Source organism: Schistocerca americana, unplaced genomic scaffold, assembly GCF_021461395.2.
Source record: "Schistocerca americana isolate TAMUIC-IGC-003095 unplaced genomic scaffold, iqSchAmer2.1 HiC_scaffold_15, whole genome shotgun sequence".
In the NCBI taxonomy this organism is placed as follows: domain Eukaryota; kingdom Metazoa; phylum Arthropoda; class Insecta; order Orthoptera; family Acrididae; genus Schistocerca; species Schistocerca americana.
Genome location: NW_025725583.1, coordinates 1992493 through 2009607, shown reverse-complemented (window position 1 = coordinate 2009607; position 17115 = coordinate 1992493).

Sequence of the window (17115 nt, the reverse complement as noted above, 5' to 3'; positions counted from 1 at the left end):
GATGAAACGAATGGGGCAGAAGGAGTTGAGGTTCTGGATGAATGTGGATATGGTATCATCCACCTTGATCCAGGTAACGAAATGTCATCAATGAACCTCTGGCGTGCCACAGGGGAGTGTTATGGGACCATTGCTTTTCACAATATATATAAATGACCTAGTAGATAGTGTCGGAAGTTCCATGCGGCTTTTCGCGGATGATGCTGTAGTATACAGAGAAGTTGCAGCATTAGAAAATTGTAGCGAAATGCAGGAAGATCTGCAGCGGATAGGCACTTGGTGCAGGGAATGGCAACTGTCCCTTAACATAGACAAATGTAATGTATTGCGAATACATAGAAAGAAGGATCCTTTATTGTATGATTATATGATAGCGGAATAAACACTGGTAGCAGTTACTTCCGTAAAATATCTGGGAGTATGCGTGCGGAACGATTTGAAGAGGAATGATCATATAAAATTAATTGTTGGTAAGGCAGGTACCAGGTTGAGATTCACTGGGAGAGTGCTTAGAAAATGCAGTCCATCAACAAAGGAGGTGGCTTAGAAAACACTTGTTCGACCTATACTTGAGTATTGCTCATCAGTGTGGGATCCGTACCAGATCGGTTTGACGGAGGAGATAGAGAAGATCCAAAGAAGAGCGGCGTGTTTCGTCACAGGGTTATTTGGTAACCGTGATAGCGTTACAGAGATGTTTAATAAACTCAAGTGGCAGACTCTGCAAGAGAGGCGCTCTGCATCGCGGTGTAGCTTGCTCGCCAGGTTTCGAGAGGGTGCATTTCTGGATGAGGTATCGAATATATTGCTTCCCCCTACTTATACCTCCCGAGGAGATCACGAATGTAAAATTAGAGAGATTCGAGCGTGGACGGAGGCTTTCAGACAGTCGTTCTTCCCGCGAACCATACGCGACTGGAACAGCAAAGGGAGGTAATGACAGTGGCACGTAAAGTGCCCTCCGCCACACACCGTTGGGTGGCTTGTGGAGTATAAATGTAAATGTAGATGTAGATGTAGAACCAAATGAGAGGTGTTGATATTCTGGGTGTTTAGGAAGCATTCCTCTAGATGGCCCATGAGTAGATTGGCACAGGATCATGCCATGCAGCAACCAACCTTCAGGCTATTGCCCACAACTTCCCCTCCTATATAAAAGATACTAATTATTTCTTCAACCGACTCTCCTCAGTACCTGTTTCTCTATCACACAGTGCACTGCTTGACACTGCCGATGCCACCTGCCTTTACACTAACATCCATAATGCCCAAGACCTTGCTGCTACTATCTCAGTGCCTAACAGATTATAAACCTACAATCTTCTTCATATTCACCATGACCAACTATATCCTCATCAACAATTACTTCATCTTTGAAGGCATCTCCTTAAAACAAGTCCATGTTACAGCAATGGGCACGTGCATGGCACCATCCTATGCTAACCTATTCATGGGCCATCTAGAGGAATCCTTACTAATCACCCAGAATTCCAAACTCCTCACCTCATTCTGATTCATTGATGACATCTTCATTATCTGGATCAAGGCTGAGAATACCCCATCCATACTCCTCCAGGACCTCAACACCTTCTCCCTCATCTGCTTCACCTGACCCTCCTCAAACCAACAAGCTACCTTCCTCAATGTTGACATCCACCTCAAAGATGGCTACATCAGCACATCTGTCCATATCAAAGCTACCAACCACCAGCAATACCTCCACTTTGACAGCTGCCATCCATTCCATACCCAGAAGCCCCTTCCACACAGCATAGGCACTCATGGCCACTGCATCTGTAGTGAGAAGCAGTCCCTCTCAAAATATACCAGCTGTCCCATAGAGGCCTTCACAGACCAAAATTACTCTCCCAATCTTGTACAGAAACAGATTTCCCATGCCTTATCTCTCCAATCACCCACCACCTTCCCAAGTTCCACCATCCATCCACAAAGGAGCATTCCCTCATGACTCAGAACCACCCAGGACTGGAGCAACTGAATGACATTCTAATCCAGGGTTTCATCTACCTCTTTCAGCGTCATGAAATGAGAGATGTTCTAACCATTATCCTGTCCACACCTCCCACAACAGTATTCCACTGCCCACTGAACCTACAGAACATCCTCATCCATCCCTACTCCACTAGAGCTCCCTACCCCAAGCGGTTCATATCCATATGGCTCATATCCATATAAAAGACCTAGATGAATGACCTATCCAATATATCCTCCTACCAGCACCTACTCCATTCTGGTCACAAACATCATGTATCCCATAAAAGGCAGGGCTAGCTGTGAAAGCCGTCATGTGATCTAGAAGCAAAGCTGCAACCACTGTGCTGTGTGCTCTGTGGACATGACAACCAACAATCTGTGTCTACATGAATGGTCACTTACAATCTTTGCCCAGAAAAAAGCTGTACCACCTGGTTGATGAATATACTGCCCAACACAGTGCTCTTCACTTCAATGACTGCTTCACAGCCTGCACTATCTGGATCCTAACACCACCAGATTTTCTGAACTGCACATGCTGGAGCTCTCCCTGCAATATACAGTATCATGTGTTCCCATAATCCCCTTGGCCTCAACCTTCATTAGTACCTGCCCTGCACAACCCTATTCCATTCCCTGTTCCCACTCCAACACTACACAGCCTTCAGTTCTACGAACGGACCCACAGTCTTTTAACTTCTCTCCATTTCCACTTCCTCGCTCACTCTCAGCCTCTGTCTAACCATCTGTCTGCACCTCACTGTCAACCCCCTCCCCACCACGTCCCAGTATGCTCACACAAGCAGTACTTTACTGTCCACAACCTGACCCTAGCCTCCCACTTACAACCACCACTTGCTTCTCCCATCATGAGCTGTTGCTCACAGTTGGTATGTGTGTGTGTGTGTGTGTCTGTGTGTGTGTGTGTGTGTGTGTGTGTGTGTGTGTGTGTGTGTGGGTGGGTGGGTGGGTGGGTGTGTTTTGTCTATTTCTTATTGGCCAAGAGCTTACTCGTTTAGTTGTCTTTTTGTTGTACCTGTCTGTGACTCAACATCTCCACTATAAGGTTAGTAGAAGTCTATCCTTTCTATTAAATTGCCATTAAATAACTGGGACACAGTTTGGAACAAAATGATATGTTGTCAGTGTTCCTGATGACATTATTAATGCACATTGTGATGCTTTGTGTAAATAAATGAGGAAACAAATACTGCAAAAATTTAAGAAAATATGGTTTCCGTGACAGTAAAAAAGTTATCATATTTGTTATACTTTAACAATACTGGCATACAGATTAACTTTACTCACAGAAACTAGATGAAAATATATACTCAAATATCCTTCTCTCCCAGTTAGCTCACAGTTTATGACCAAATAAGGTGACGTCCCACATAATATCTGTTGCAGATTTAACAGTACCATCATTACAATCAGTAGTAATGTCACAAAACTCCTTCTCTGAGATACTGCTCTCCATTTCTGTATTCCATAGAAGACCTGAAAGTAAATATATTTCACAAAAATAGAAAAATTAACCTTTGGAAGAAAACTTTCAGAGCAGGATTCTTTCAATTCTAAAATATTTTTATCCAGCTAGTCAAGTGGCAATATTCATGTTATATGTGGAGAAGTCTAATGTAAGTGGATAGATAAAAAATGGACTCACCAAGTGGCAGCAGGAGAGCAGACGCACGTAAAGGTCAACAAACTTTGCAAGCTTTGAGAACCAGTGACTCTCTCTTCTGGCAGAAAGGTTGAAGAGGGATGAAGAAAAAGGACTGGATAGGTTTAGAAAATGTAGAGATTTTGTAAAAGTTGCTCAGAACATCGGTTTTGGGAGAGACTTATTGGACTGCGCTAAATGAGATTTGAAAACCTAAGAGCTTGGAGGTGGAAGGCAGGGTAATAAGCAAGACAGAGATTACTGACAAAACAATGTGCAGCTGTTAATAAGAGTGGAAAGATAAGTGCATTATACATGCTGCAGATGAGGGTCAGGGAAAAATAAACAGGTCACAAAATAAAAGATATAGAAAACTAAAAGGGAGTGAAGAAATCAATAGTTAGTGACAAGAAAAAGTAAGGCCAAGTGGGTAGCAAGAACCAAGGGCATGTTGCAATGCCAGTTTCCACCTGTGGAGTTCTGTAAAGCTAGTGTCTGGGTTAAGAATCCAGTTTGCATGTGCGGTGAAACAGGCTCTGATGTCAAAATTGGGAACAGTTACAGAGGTAGAACCCATAGGGTAGAGAAATGGGTGCAGAAGGTGCATCGGCTCTGACCAGGATATTGCGAAGATTTGTGGAAAGGTCAAAATAGGCTATTCTAGGTGTGGTGAGCAAAACTTCAGGCTGAATGGACCTTCTCTCAGGGCACGATTTTAGGTTCAAATGGCTCTGAGCACTATGGGACTTAACATCAATGGTCATCAGTCCCCTAGAACTTAGAACTACTTAAACCTAACTAACCTAAGGACATCACACAACACCCAGCCATCAGGAGGCAGAGAAAATCCCTGACCCTGCCGGGAATCGAACCCGGGAACCCGGGCGTGGGAAGCGAGAACGCTACCGCACGACCAAGAGATGCGGGCATGATTTTAGGAATTCATAGCCTTGTCAAAGTGGCTGATTAATTCCAGGGTTGCCGCAAGTATCCCCAAGTGAAATTCCCTTATATTTCCTATTTACAGACGATTTTAGCATTTTTCTCTCACAGATTTTGAGATGTCAAGTGTAAGTAAAGATGGAAGTTGACAATCCATCTTTGCAGCTATGGTACAAGAAGCGATAGTGCCAAATGCGGAAATATCCAAATAAAACTTGCAAGCAGACGGTGTTTCCTAATTTCCACAAAAATTTTAAGTACTAACATCAACATCTTTTGTAATGAACTGTTTTTAGATGGAGAAAGAAAGCCAAATGGTACAGCCTATGTGTTTCATAAAGACCGCTGATCTGGTGATAAAAATATGCATTTCCAAGGCAGATTTAAAATACCATTACTGATCTCAGAAATAACCTCAGAAAAAAGTAGGTCCCTTGAAAGAAGTGTATAAGTGGGGAAGAGTTGTGTAAACCAATAATATAGGTGACTGCCAATAAAACTCTGGTTCTACTATGTTATTATTATCGGTTATTACCACTATGTTACATCTATTACTTTAGAGGTATTATGTGATTTTTCTTTTGAGAAACGTACAAACTGCCAGCGACTGACATAACTTTCTTCTTCTTATCTCCCATACTTTTTAATATAGGCTATAAACCACTTCTGAAGTGCCAAAATGTACTAGAATAAATAAAATGTCTATAAAACACCACACTTTGCGACATACTTGCGGTGAGACAGTCGCAATTTCTGAATCCATTGCCCGTGGCCTCAGGCCTGCTGAGGAGCACTGCAGTCCTGGGTCCTCGAACAAACCACGAAAATCCGCTGCATTACGCCACACACAAACAGACGAGGCCTGCGGGCAGGTCAGTGAGATCTGATCTGATGAGCAGGACAAGGACATTAGTGGGAAACTTAGGGCTTCAGATCGGCAGGCCTGATCTGTTAGAGACACCCGTAGAAATAGCCTGCCGTTTAGGCCTGTCACAGAAATCCACTACTGTGGCCAACTATTCACGAGCCACAGAACGCATGTTGGTGAAATGGGACCGCAATGATCAATCCATGGAACAGATAACTTATGAAAATACTCTGAGAATCAGTAATAATGAGGATATGTAGGAACTCACTGTACATATTATTGATGATCCGCAGACATGCACAGTCATACTCTCACAACTAAATTTTTGGCCATAGCCTCTATCAGAAACGAGTTCATACACATAATCACTCAGACACGACTCACGCACACATGACTGCCGTCTCTGGCCACAGCATCTGCAGTCTCTGAGAATCAGATCCAAACAAACCACTCCTCGCACCTCCCTGCCTCTTGTCTGCAGCTGCTAGGCTAATGACGACAAGTGGTCACAGCACTGACTGCAAGCCGAGGGCAGTAGTAGGGAGGGCAGAAGCAATAGTAATGAGGGACTAGGGAAGCGGCACACGTGCTCAGCTGCATCTCAGTAAACCAACCATTTCATCCACTAAGACAAAAACGAGATATTTCCACAGTTTTTTTTTTCAAAATTTCGCTTATATCACTGACATGTTTGAAATTCCCTGATTTCCAGAACCTGTGGTCAACCTGAATGCACTCAAGACCAGGATAATGAGTGACAAGAGGTGTATTTCTAGTCTTTTTTCGGTGTATTTCTGTAAGGAGTCGGCATCTAGACAAATACATTTGCCTCAGATGCCAAGTCTGTACGGAAGGGAACATCTGACATGTGAAGGATGTAAGACTTGCCCTATGCGCCTTCCTAACACCACTTATACTATCCCTGTAAATGGGAAAACATACAGTATCCAAAGGGAGAGCCTCCTAAGAAAGACACACATCGTGTACCAACTGTTATGTGAATACTGTTCAGCATTTTACAATATGACTACCATGGAGTTATCAGTCAGAATAAACGGACATAGGCAGACGGTGTACACTGGTAACACACAGTATCCTGCTACAGAGCATGCTCTATAACATGATAGATGGGACCTTGAAGCCTGTTTCACTACATGTGCGATTTCGATTCTTCTCCCAGACATTGTGTTCTGAGAATTCTGTAGGTGGGAACTGGCATTACAACATGTCCTTGTTTCTCACCACTCATCTGTTTATTCCCCGCACCCCTACCTTCCATTGACTTAGCTTCCCACTCTTAACCATTGCACAGTGGTTTTACACTGTTTTAGAATAGACTAACCTCAATTTCAAAATTTAGTAGGCAAAACTACCATGCGTTACAAGCATTTGTTTGAAAAACTGTCCAAAAAAGGAGCAAAGCAATCCTCCTTTATGGTAGTAAATAAAAGAATTGATGTGAAATACATTCTGAACAGAATATACAGTACGCAAAGTACATGGGGAAAAGAACTATTTTTGTTTTACATAGACTCTTATCGTCAATACATATAAAGGTTTTTCTTTCGTGTGAGTTGCTGTTGTTTCACCCCATTGTGAACGCTAAAATTTTTAAGTGGCTTCTTTTCCTCTTATATTGTTGTACCACTACCTGTAGTTTTCACTTCTGTACTATTTTATTAATATTCACATTGCAATTTGCAAATCGCTCACAAATTTGTCCGCTTAAGGCTTCATCTCGATTACATTACAGCATGTTAAAAAAAAAAAAAATAGTCCAACTAAAGGTCACTACAGGAGCTGTTGGATAACTGCTTTGGCAGCCATGACAGTTTCATTCCTACATTAACTTCAGTCTACTCAACCTTTGGTTAAAAATTACAAGCTGCGCGTTACCTTGTGATCACACTATTCCGGTTATGCACTACAGCAGAACTACTCAATAATTTTACATAATTAGCAGTTTACGGTGCCAGCAGGTGAAACACTACAGATTTTCGGTCTTAAGATCAGGTCAAAGTTACCGATTTCCATAAATTAAAATAATATTTTTGACTGTAAAAACCAAAAGAATAAGGTTGTAGAATAGGTCGTGAAAAATTGCGAAGAAAAATTTTAACAAATCAGAGACCTATGCAGCTTTGAATTTTGGCAGGAACGTATTTCAGTTAAAAGTAATTTACTTACGTAATTTCTAAGCGATTAATTTTGGATTACAGTTCTCAGTGATCAATGCTTCATAACTTCTTGTTAATTTCATCTGTACCTGTAACAGCACAGAATTCCATTTACCAGTAGGTCTACTTATTACAGAATAATTACAAAAAATATTCTGAGAAGTAGTTTCCCAATGAGTTTGCAAACATCTGCATTAGCATCACGCTGTTTCATAATAGTACTGCTGAAGTAAAGTAGCTTCCTTTAATCTCGCACGAACTGAAAATACTTAAAAAGTTACTTGCGTAATTCGTAATAATAAATTATAGTGATAAAAATTATGTTGAGCTATACCTGCGTTTACCTCCCTCGCAGAAATACAAAGACTGATTAAATGCCTATTGTTCGGAAGGCGTGACCAACAACGGCAACTGCATACAGAAATTGCGCCAAAATGTTCCCCTTCCAGAGAAATTATTTTTGAACGCCGTAACCAACGAGTTAACGTCATAACGTCGTAGAGTTTCGTCTCTGTACATCAGGGATGTCAACCTGTACCATAATTGTGGGGACATACGATAATTTGAAAGCTTGTACGATGTGCAGTAGTACGTTGTAGGATAATGTCTAAACATACGACAATTCCCCAGTCTTGTTTGTCACAGCAATTGAAATAAATACAAATAATTCGCGGAGACATTTCAATCGTGCACTGCAATAACACAGTCAACAAGACCTAATGCAACAAAAATTATTGTCAGTTCCTTTCGCATCGTGGCTTTCGTTTGGGCGTTCATACTATTAGTCCAATTACCAGTGGTGAGTTCCTGTAGGGATGTTACAGTTCAAAACTATGACGGAAATACTATTTACCAAATGCGTAACTTCGGAAATAAGGAAACAGGCAAGAGAAAAAGCTATACAGCTCTGAAAAAACAGAAAAAGACATGAGGGGCGAAATGTCAACGGAACAGCTACACAGAAAACAGAAACACGGTACCGAAAATAACGGGAACAAAATCCAGAATTCCGTCACTGGATTGGACCCGTTAAATACGGTGTTTTTTATGCGCAGTGGGTATTGTGGAAATTTGTTTTCACAGCTGAATTGCTGCTGGTTAAAACCCATGCGAAAGATGCTAAGCATCAAAAACTTGAAAAGGGTGTTGGATTCGGACAAACTCACAGAAATTTGCTTCGGTGTAGCACTTCAATTAGTGTCTGCAGGAAAACTGCGTTGGATAAAAAGTAAGAAACGCTAATAAATGGTCACGTCCTTTTCTATCCGAATGTAATGTTGCTCTAAGAGAGTGGTTCTCAAACGTTTTACTTCTGGGCCCCACTTCACAAGGAAAAATGATGACATGCACTTCCCCTAGCCTACTTTATTAATAAAAACAGTCATTTGGAATATTTTCTTTGTCTTATTTGCTTTATCAAATTGAATTTAGAAGGGTTTTATCCAACAGAAACCAAAACTACCCGAATTCTTATAACAAAAATATGGAAAAAATTGTTTCTCGTTATCACATATTCATTTCTTCAAACATTCAAAAACTATTAAACTAAACAATATGTACAATTCATCAGACAAGGATTACAATTAAAATTTTAATTGCTAAGTTCAGCGAGTATGTAGTGGGAATAGCTCATCAAGCGTAATTTTGGCATCAAATTGCTATCAAAATAATGACCAATTAATAAAATTGATCAATTAATTACCCCCTCCCACTCTGGGAAGTCTCCAGCCCATTGGGGGTCCCTACCCCTTCCTCCTCAGCGAAATCCCTAGCCCCTTCCCCCCCCCCCCCCCACTTCTCCACTCCCCTTTTTTTCCTCCCCTCTATCTACCCTCCGAGAAAAAACTGCTGGGAAAAATCGTTCAGTCTGTGCTGAGCTGTTGGAGTAGAAGGAACTGTAGCTATTTTTGGGGTTATCCTGCTTGGAAATTCAAGCTTTGGGTGGTAAACGTTCGCAATGTGATCCGTTGATGAAATGTGTTGAACAGAGAAGACTTAAATAACTGTAATACTAGTAGGCATTTAACCGAGGACTGAGTCCTTAGCTTCCTACATGAGAAATGGGAAGGAAAGATAGTGGAGGAGCCAGATTCTGATCTACGGTATTTCCCAACCGGTGCAAAAACATGATAGTGGCGCCCCTCCCCCCCCCCCCCCCCCCCACCACCCCACTTGAAAGTTTGAGGTAGGACGCCAAAATTTAAAAAAAAAAATCGATTTTTCAAAAACATGTTCATTTTCTGGGGCACACCTTTGTGAAGAATTTCATATACTTGTTCTAGGAAATGTCAGACATAAAGTGTGCCACAGTGCAGTTTCACGCCTCTTTACACAGCATTCTTCTGTCGCACGTCACTGTATTTCACTCCGTGGAATTCGAAGGTATATGTTTTGTAATGGAAGCCATCAAACCTATATTCAGTATAGTGGAAATTAAAATGCCTTGTGGTGCCTGTTCTGCTCCCACGGGACTGGTTTGACACCCAACTCCTCTTTAAAAAAAAACTCACAATTAATAGTGGATGGGATAATTTGTGACTGGGAGAATAAGAACTCTTCAGAAATTTTGCACTCTTAATTTCCTATTAGCTAATAACTTTCTCTTTTGTGTGAGATAAAATTAAATACAGGAAACATAAAACCAGTACAGACTAGAGACAAGCAAGACAGTACGAACAGTCGTTAGTTCCCAGCATTTTTTCTCTCTAATCTTGCTACAGTTTTATACGGGGTGCTTTCCTTTCTGCGAAAGAATCTGCTACCTCATAAAAGTTCGTCAGACGTTTTACCACGTGAAAAATCAAAAAGTCCTTATCTAATACTGAAAAAGCTGTTCATGCCAATAGTACCCAAGACTACTGTGGTTTCTCGATTTGATTACGTCTATTTTGTTACTGTCTACTAGATAAAACGAAATAGGTCTTTCTAATATTGCAACAGTTGTAACACACGCCAAATAAGCGAGACAGTCTCATTTACATAAATAACATGACAGAATATAATTAACAAAGTACCAATCTCAAATGCTTATTAGGCCTACCACAAACAAAAAGTTTTATGTTAGGAAATAGTTTCGCATTTCATTCATATGCTCAAGTTTCTCGAGCGCGAGATCGAAAAGTGGTTCGAAATTTTTATATAAATTTGGAAACGTCATCGACTTCCATTTAATTTGTGCGATGCCCCCGTTTCTTCTCCTTCCTCGTTCTAACAAACAATCTTGTCATCGCAAACTCTGTAGCTATTCCTGCCATTGTCCAAATTTATTTTTCGGTTAACTTCATTAACCCTGCCAGAGTCACCGATTTAGTTATCCCGAGTTTGTCCTCCGGTTAGGCGTTATTACGCGTTCGTGCAACGCGTTTTCCGCGCTATTCCGACAACAGAATTTAGCAGAGCTGCTAACCGGAGGCCTTTAGTCGTGCAGCGATCAGGCAAAAAAATTTTGTCAGAATTTCATTTGCTTGGATACACCGAGACGATAATATGTAATCTTTCTTGCCTGTTATACCTGTCGTCGCTTATTTTTCCACTCTGGTAGACTGAATCTATGGATTTCGCTAATAATTGTAACAATGTTTATCATTCGCACACCGAGTCAACCACACAAACAAACAGTGACTGGCATTCACCCGTTCGGATTTATTTGGCTCAGATCGTATAGACCCGTCCCCTTTTGTCTGTGGGAAAGTTTTTTTACTTCTAGATGCCACGGCGATTCCCCTCGCAGACACATCACGTACACTATGCACACATTCAAAACTCAGTTTATTATTAGTTCAGGAAACAACTTAGAATGTATTCAAAAATGTTCTAAAATCAACAGGGATGAGTTTCAAAATCATATGAATAATCGATAGACCAACGTGGCGTTTTGTGAAACAACGTTCTTTTTTTATTCGATAATATTAATTTGGTTTCCGCTGAATTTGCCACCCGGGGCAAACAATCCATTTTACCCCCACCCCCCTATGAATCCGGACCTGGGAGGAGCGTAAGAAGAAACCATCCCAGAAAATAATGGTGAAGCTGCGAGATGGCTTGAAGATACATTTCGCAACTCGTATAGACGGCTGTTTGTGATGGAACTGTCTACCGTTTTTTAAGTAGGCAGTCAATATTCCTAACAGACGAATGCGTGCTCTTCAACAACCCCAGATCGACTGACATAGTTCAAAAAAGTGCCATCAGCAGGCGATTGAAATAGTGAAATTACAGGCTTCTCCCCCATTACTCTCCCTGGATATTGGTGACAGCCAGCAAGAACAAAGAATTTCCCCTACTCCCACCTAGAAATTTGCAGGAACGCTGCATGGAGAGCATACAAGGCGAGTACAGTAGCTCGCCAGTCTTAGTCAATGAAAGGATAATGAAACGTCAATAGTCGCAGTAGCCAAGATCGTGCAGCACCTCCTGGTAGGATAGGAAGAAGTGCAAAAGTGAGTACTAATGACATGTCTTTGCTATTTCTATCACTTCTTTTTTGTCCAACTTCATTTCTTTGCCCCACATGTAAAAGTTCTTCTTTTTCATTGTTCAGTGGACTCCGATTTGACAGGACCTGCAGAGGTAAGATCAAGTTACGTTGTTTAATTCTTAATTTCTTTGCGTGTTTTTGGTACATGCATTGTCTAATTCATAAATGTCGGGCGTATTATAGTATTTGAGAGTTGTAGCATCGCGTTTTAGTACCTGAATAGTGTAAATTCGCGTAGTCGTCTGTCTTGTTTTTGCTTTGAACGGCCAGTGTCGGTTGGTCACAGCCAGTGTGCTCCCTGCCTCCGTTGAATAAGCAGCTTCCAGCAGCAAGTCGTATACTCCTAGCTCACTTATTTGTTACATAGTTTAATTCCTAATTTCTTTGCATGTTTTTGGTACTTGCATCGTTTAATTCACAAATTTCTGGCGTATTATAGTATTTGAGAGTTGTAGCATCGCATTTTAGTACCTGAATAGTGTAAAATCCCGTAGTCTCCTTCCACCGCCGAGCAGTGTGTCAGCAGTGCGCAAGTAGCAGCATTACCGCATTTACTAGGCAATCTTGTATTTTAATAACCACTTAAATTTTGTGTCAATTTGTTTGTGCTCTCTGTAGATTAGTCCAGACGTTCTTCGCACAACAGTTTTTAGCATGGATAGGGACTGCAACTGCTGTGTTCGGATGCAGGCTGAGTTGACATCCCCTCGCTCCCAGCTTCAGGCAGTGTTGGCTTCGGTCACACAGCTTGAGGCTGTTGCCAATGGGCATCACTGTGGGGTCTGGATGAGGGTTTGTCGGGGATGGCCAGCTCGTCCCACGCATCCCCCGATCGGACTACGACTGTGGCTGCCTGAAATACTGCCCACATTGAGGCTGATCCCTCACCTGTGGTAGAGTGGGAGGTCGTCTCAAGGTGTGGCAGGAGGTGAAAGACATTCCGGAGGGCTGAACTGAAGGCCTCTCCAGTTTGTCTGACGAACCGGTTTCAGGCTCTCTCTCAGGCTGATACTGATCTTCGGCCGGACATGGCTGCTTGTCCTGTTCCAGAGGTTGCCCCTCAGTCTGCAAGATCCGGGCGGTCACAGAGGATGGGCTTACTGGTAGTTGGGAGCTCCAACGTCAGGCGCGTAATGGGGCCCTTTAGGGATATGGCAGCGAGAGAGGGGAAGAAAACCAACGTGCCCTCCATGTGCATACTGGGGGGAGTCATTCCAGATGTGGAAAGGGTCCTTACGGATGCCATGAAGAGAACAGGGTGCACCCATCTGCAAGTGGTCGCTCATGTCGGCACCAATGATGTGTGTTGCTACGGATCGGATGAAATCCTCTCTGGCTTCCGGCGGCTATCTGATTTGGTGAAGACTGCCAGTCTTGCTAGCGGGATTAAAGCAGAGCTCACCATCTGCAGCATCGTCGACAAGACTGACTGTGGACCTTCGGTTCAGAGCCGAGTGGAGGGTCTGAATCAGAGGCTGAGACGGTTCTGCAACCGTGTGGGCTGCAAATTCCTCGACTTGCGCCATAGGGTGGTGGGGTTTCGGGTTTTGCTGGATAAGTCAGGAGTCCACTACACGCAGCAAGCAGCTACATGGGTAGCAGGGGTTGTGTGGCGTGGACTGGGCGGTTTCTTAGGTTAGATGGCCTCGGGCAAGTACAGAAAGGGCAACAGCCTCAAAGGGTGCGGGGCAAAGTCAGGACATGCGGGGACCAAGCAGGAATCGGTATTGTAATTGTAAACTGTCGAAGCTGCATTGGTAAAGTACCGCAACTTCAAGCACTGATAGAAAGCACCGAAGCTGAAATCGTTATAGGTACAGAAAGCTGGCTGAAGCCAGAGATAAATTCTGCCGAAATTTTTACAAACGCACAGATGGTGCTTAGAAAGGATAGATTGCATGCAACCGGTGGCGGCGTGTTTGTCGCTGTTAGTAGTAGTTTATCCTGTAGTGAAATAGAAGTGGATAGTTCCTGTGAATTATTATGGGTGGAGGTTACACTCAACAACCGAGCTAGGTTAATAATTGGCTCCTTTTACCGACCTCCCGACTCAGCAGCATTAGTGGCAGAACAACTGAGAGAAAATTTGGAATACATTTCACACAAATTTTCTCAGGATGTTATAGTCTTAGGTGGAGATTTCAATTTACCAGATATAGACTGGGACACTCAGATGTTTAGGACGGGTGGTAGCGACAGAGCATAGAGTGACATTATACTGAATGCACTATCCGAAAATTACCTCGAGCAATCAAACAGAGAACCGACTCGTAGAGATAACATCTTGGACCTACTGATAACAAACAGACCCGAACTTTTCGACTCTGTAAGTGCAGAATAGGGAATCAGTGATCATAAGGCCGTTGCAGCATCCCTGGATACGGAAGTTAATAGGAATATGAAAAAATGGAGGAAGGTTTATCTGTTTAGCAAGAGTAATAGAAGGCAGATTTCAGACTACCTAACAGATCAAAACGAAAATTTCTGTTCCGACACTGACAGTGTTGAGTGTTTATGGAAAAAGTTCAAGGCAATCGCAAAACGCGTTTTAGACAGGTACGTGCCGAGTATAACTGTGAGGGACGGGAAAAACCCACCGTGGTTCAAAAAAGAAGTCAGGAAACTACTGCGAAAGCAAAGAGAGCTTCACTGCAAATTTAAAAGCAGCCGAAACCTCTCAGACAAACAGAAGCTAAACGATGTCAAAGTTAGCGTAAGGAGAGCTATGCGTGAAGCGTTCAGTGAATTCGAAAGTAAAATTCTATGTACCGACTTGACGGAAAATCCTGGGACGTTCTGGTCTTACGTTAAATCAGTAAGTGGGTCGAAACAGCATATCCAGACACTCCGGGATGAAGATGGCATTGAAACAGAGGATGACACACGTAAAGCTGAAATACTAAACACCTTTTTCCAAAGCTGTTTCACAGAGGAAGACCGCACTGCAGTTCCTTCTCTAAATCCTCGCACAAACGAAAAAATGGCTGACATCGAAATGAGTGTCCAAGGAATAGAAAAGCAACTGGAATCACTCAACAGAGGAAAGTCCACTGGACCTGACGAGATACCAATTCCATTCTACACAGAGTACGCGAAAGAACTTGCCCCCCTTCTAACAGCCGTGTACCACAAGTCTCTAGAGGAACGCAAGATTCCAAATGATTGGAAAAGAGCACAGGTAGTATCAGTCTTCAAGAAGGGTCGTCGAGCAGATGCGCAAAACTATAGACTTATACCTCTGACGTCGATCTGTTGTAGAATTTTAGAACATGTTTTTTGTTCGAGTATCATGTCGTTTTTGGAAACCCAGAATCTACTCTGTAGGAATCAACATGGATTCCGGAAACAGCGATCGTGTGAGACCCAACTTGCTTTATTTGTTCATGAGACCCAGAAAATATTAGATACAGGCTCCCAGGTAGATGCTATTTTCCTTGACTTCCGGAAGGCGTTCGATACAGTTCCGCACTGTCGCCTGATAAACGAAGTAAGAGCCTACGGAATATCAGACCAGCTGTGTGGCTGGATTGAAGAGTTTTTAGCAAACAGAACACAGCATGTTGTTATCAATGGAGAGACGTCTACAGACGTTAAAGTAACCTCTGGTGTGCCACAGGGGAGTGTTATGGGACCATTGCTTTTCACAATATATATAAATGACCTAGTAGATAGTGTCAGAAGTTCCATGCGGCTTTTCGCGGATGATGCTGTAGTATACAGAGAAGTTGCAGCATTAGAAAATTGTAGCGAAATGCAGGACGATCTGCAGCGGATAGGCACTTGGTGCAGGGAGTGGCAACTGACCCTTAACATAGACAAATGTAATGTATTGCGAATACATAGAAAGAAGGATCCTTTATTGTATGATTATATGATAGCGGAACAAGCACTGGTAGCAGTTACTTCTGTAAAATATCTGGGAGTATGCGTGCGGAACGATTTGAAGTGGAATGATCATATAAAATCGATTGTTGGTAAGGCGGGTGCCAGGTTGAGATTCATTGGGAGAATCCTTAGAAAATGTAGTCCATCAACAAACGAGGTGGCTTACAAAACACTTGTTCGACCTATACTTGAGTATTGCTCATCAGTGTTTGATCCGTACCAGATCGGGTTGATGGAGGAGATAGAGAAGATCCAAAGAAGAGGGGCGCGTTTCGTCACAGGGTTATTTGGTAACCGTGATAGCGTTACGGAGATGTTTAGCAAACTCGAGTGGCAGACTCTGCAACAGAGGCGCTCTGCATCGCGGTGTAGCTTGCTCGCCAGGTTTCGAGAGGGTGCGTTTCTGGATAAGGTATCGAATATATTGCTTCTCCCTACTTTTACCTCCCGAGGAGATCACGAATGTAAAATTAGAGAGATTCGAGCGTGGACGGAGGCTTTCAGACAGTCGTTCTTCCCGCGAACCATACGCGACTGGAACAGGAAAGGGAAGTAATGACAGTGGCACGTAAAGTGCCCTCCGCCACACACCGTTGGGTGGCTTGCTGAGTGTAAATGTAGATGTAGATGTAGAAGAGTGTCGGGAGTGGCAGAGGCAGCAGTAGCCTCCAGCTTGTCAGGATCTGAAGTGGCAGCCAGTATGTGGGATCCTGTAGCGCATCTGGTTGACATGTTGGAGCAGGACAATGATCCGTTATTGTCTGTGCCACTCATCGTTGCAGACACCCAGCCTGTCCTCGACTCAAAAAAGTGCACCGGGGGATTCAAACAGTTTGGTGGAGGTCATTACTGGATTCTAACATACGCATCATCCATTGACGTGTGGAACAACCCAGTGAGACTGCAAGGGCAGAGTGTGGATGGGGTGTATAATAAGATACCAACTGCTCCCTGTGCACTACTGCTATGCACTACCACTCGTAATTTAAGTGCCAGTGGCTCAAAGCATCTGAATTTAGGCATAGAAGCATCAGACAGTTACTGGCATGTGGTGAAGGAGAGAAAAAATGTGACAAGGAGTGTTAAAGTGCGGTTTACTTAGTTCGAG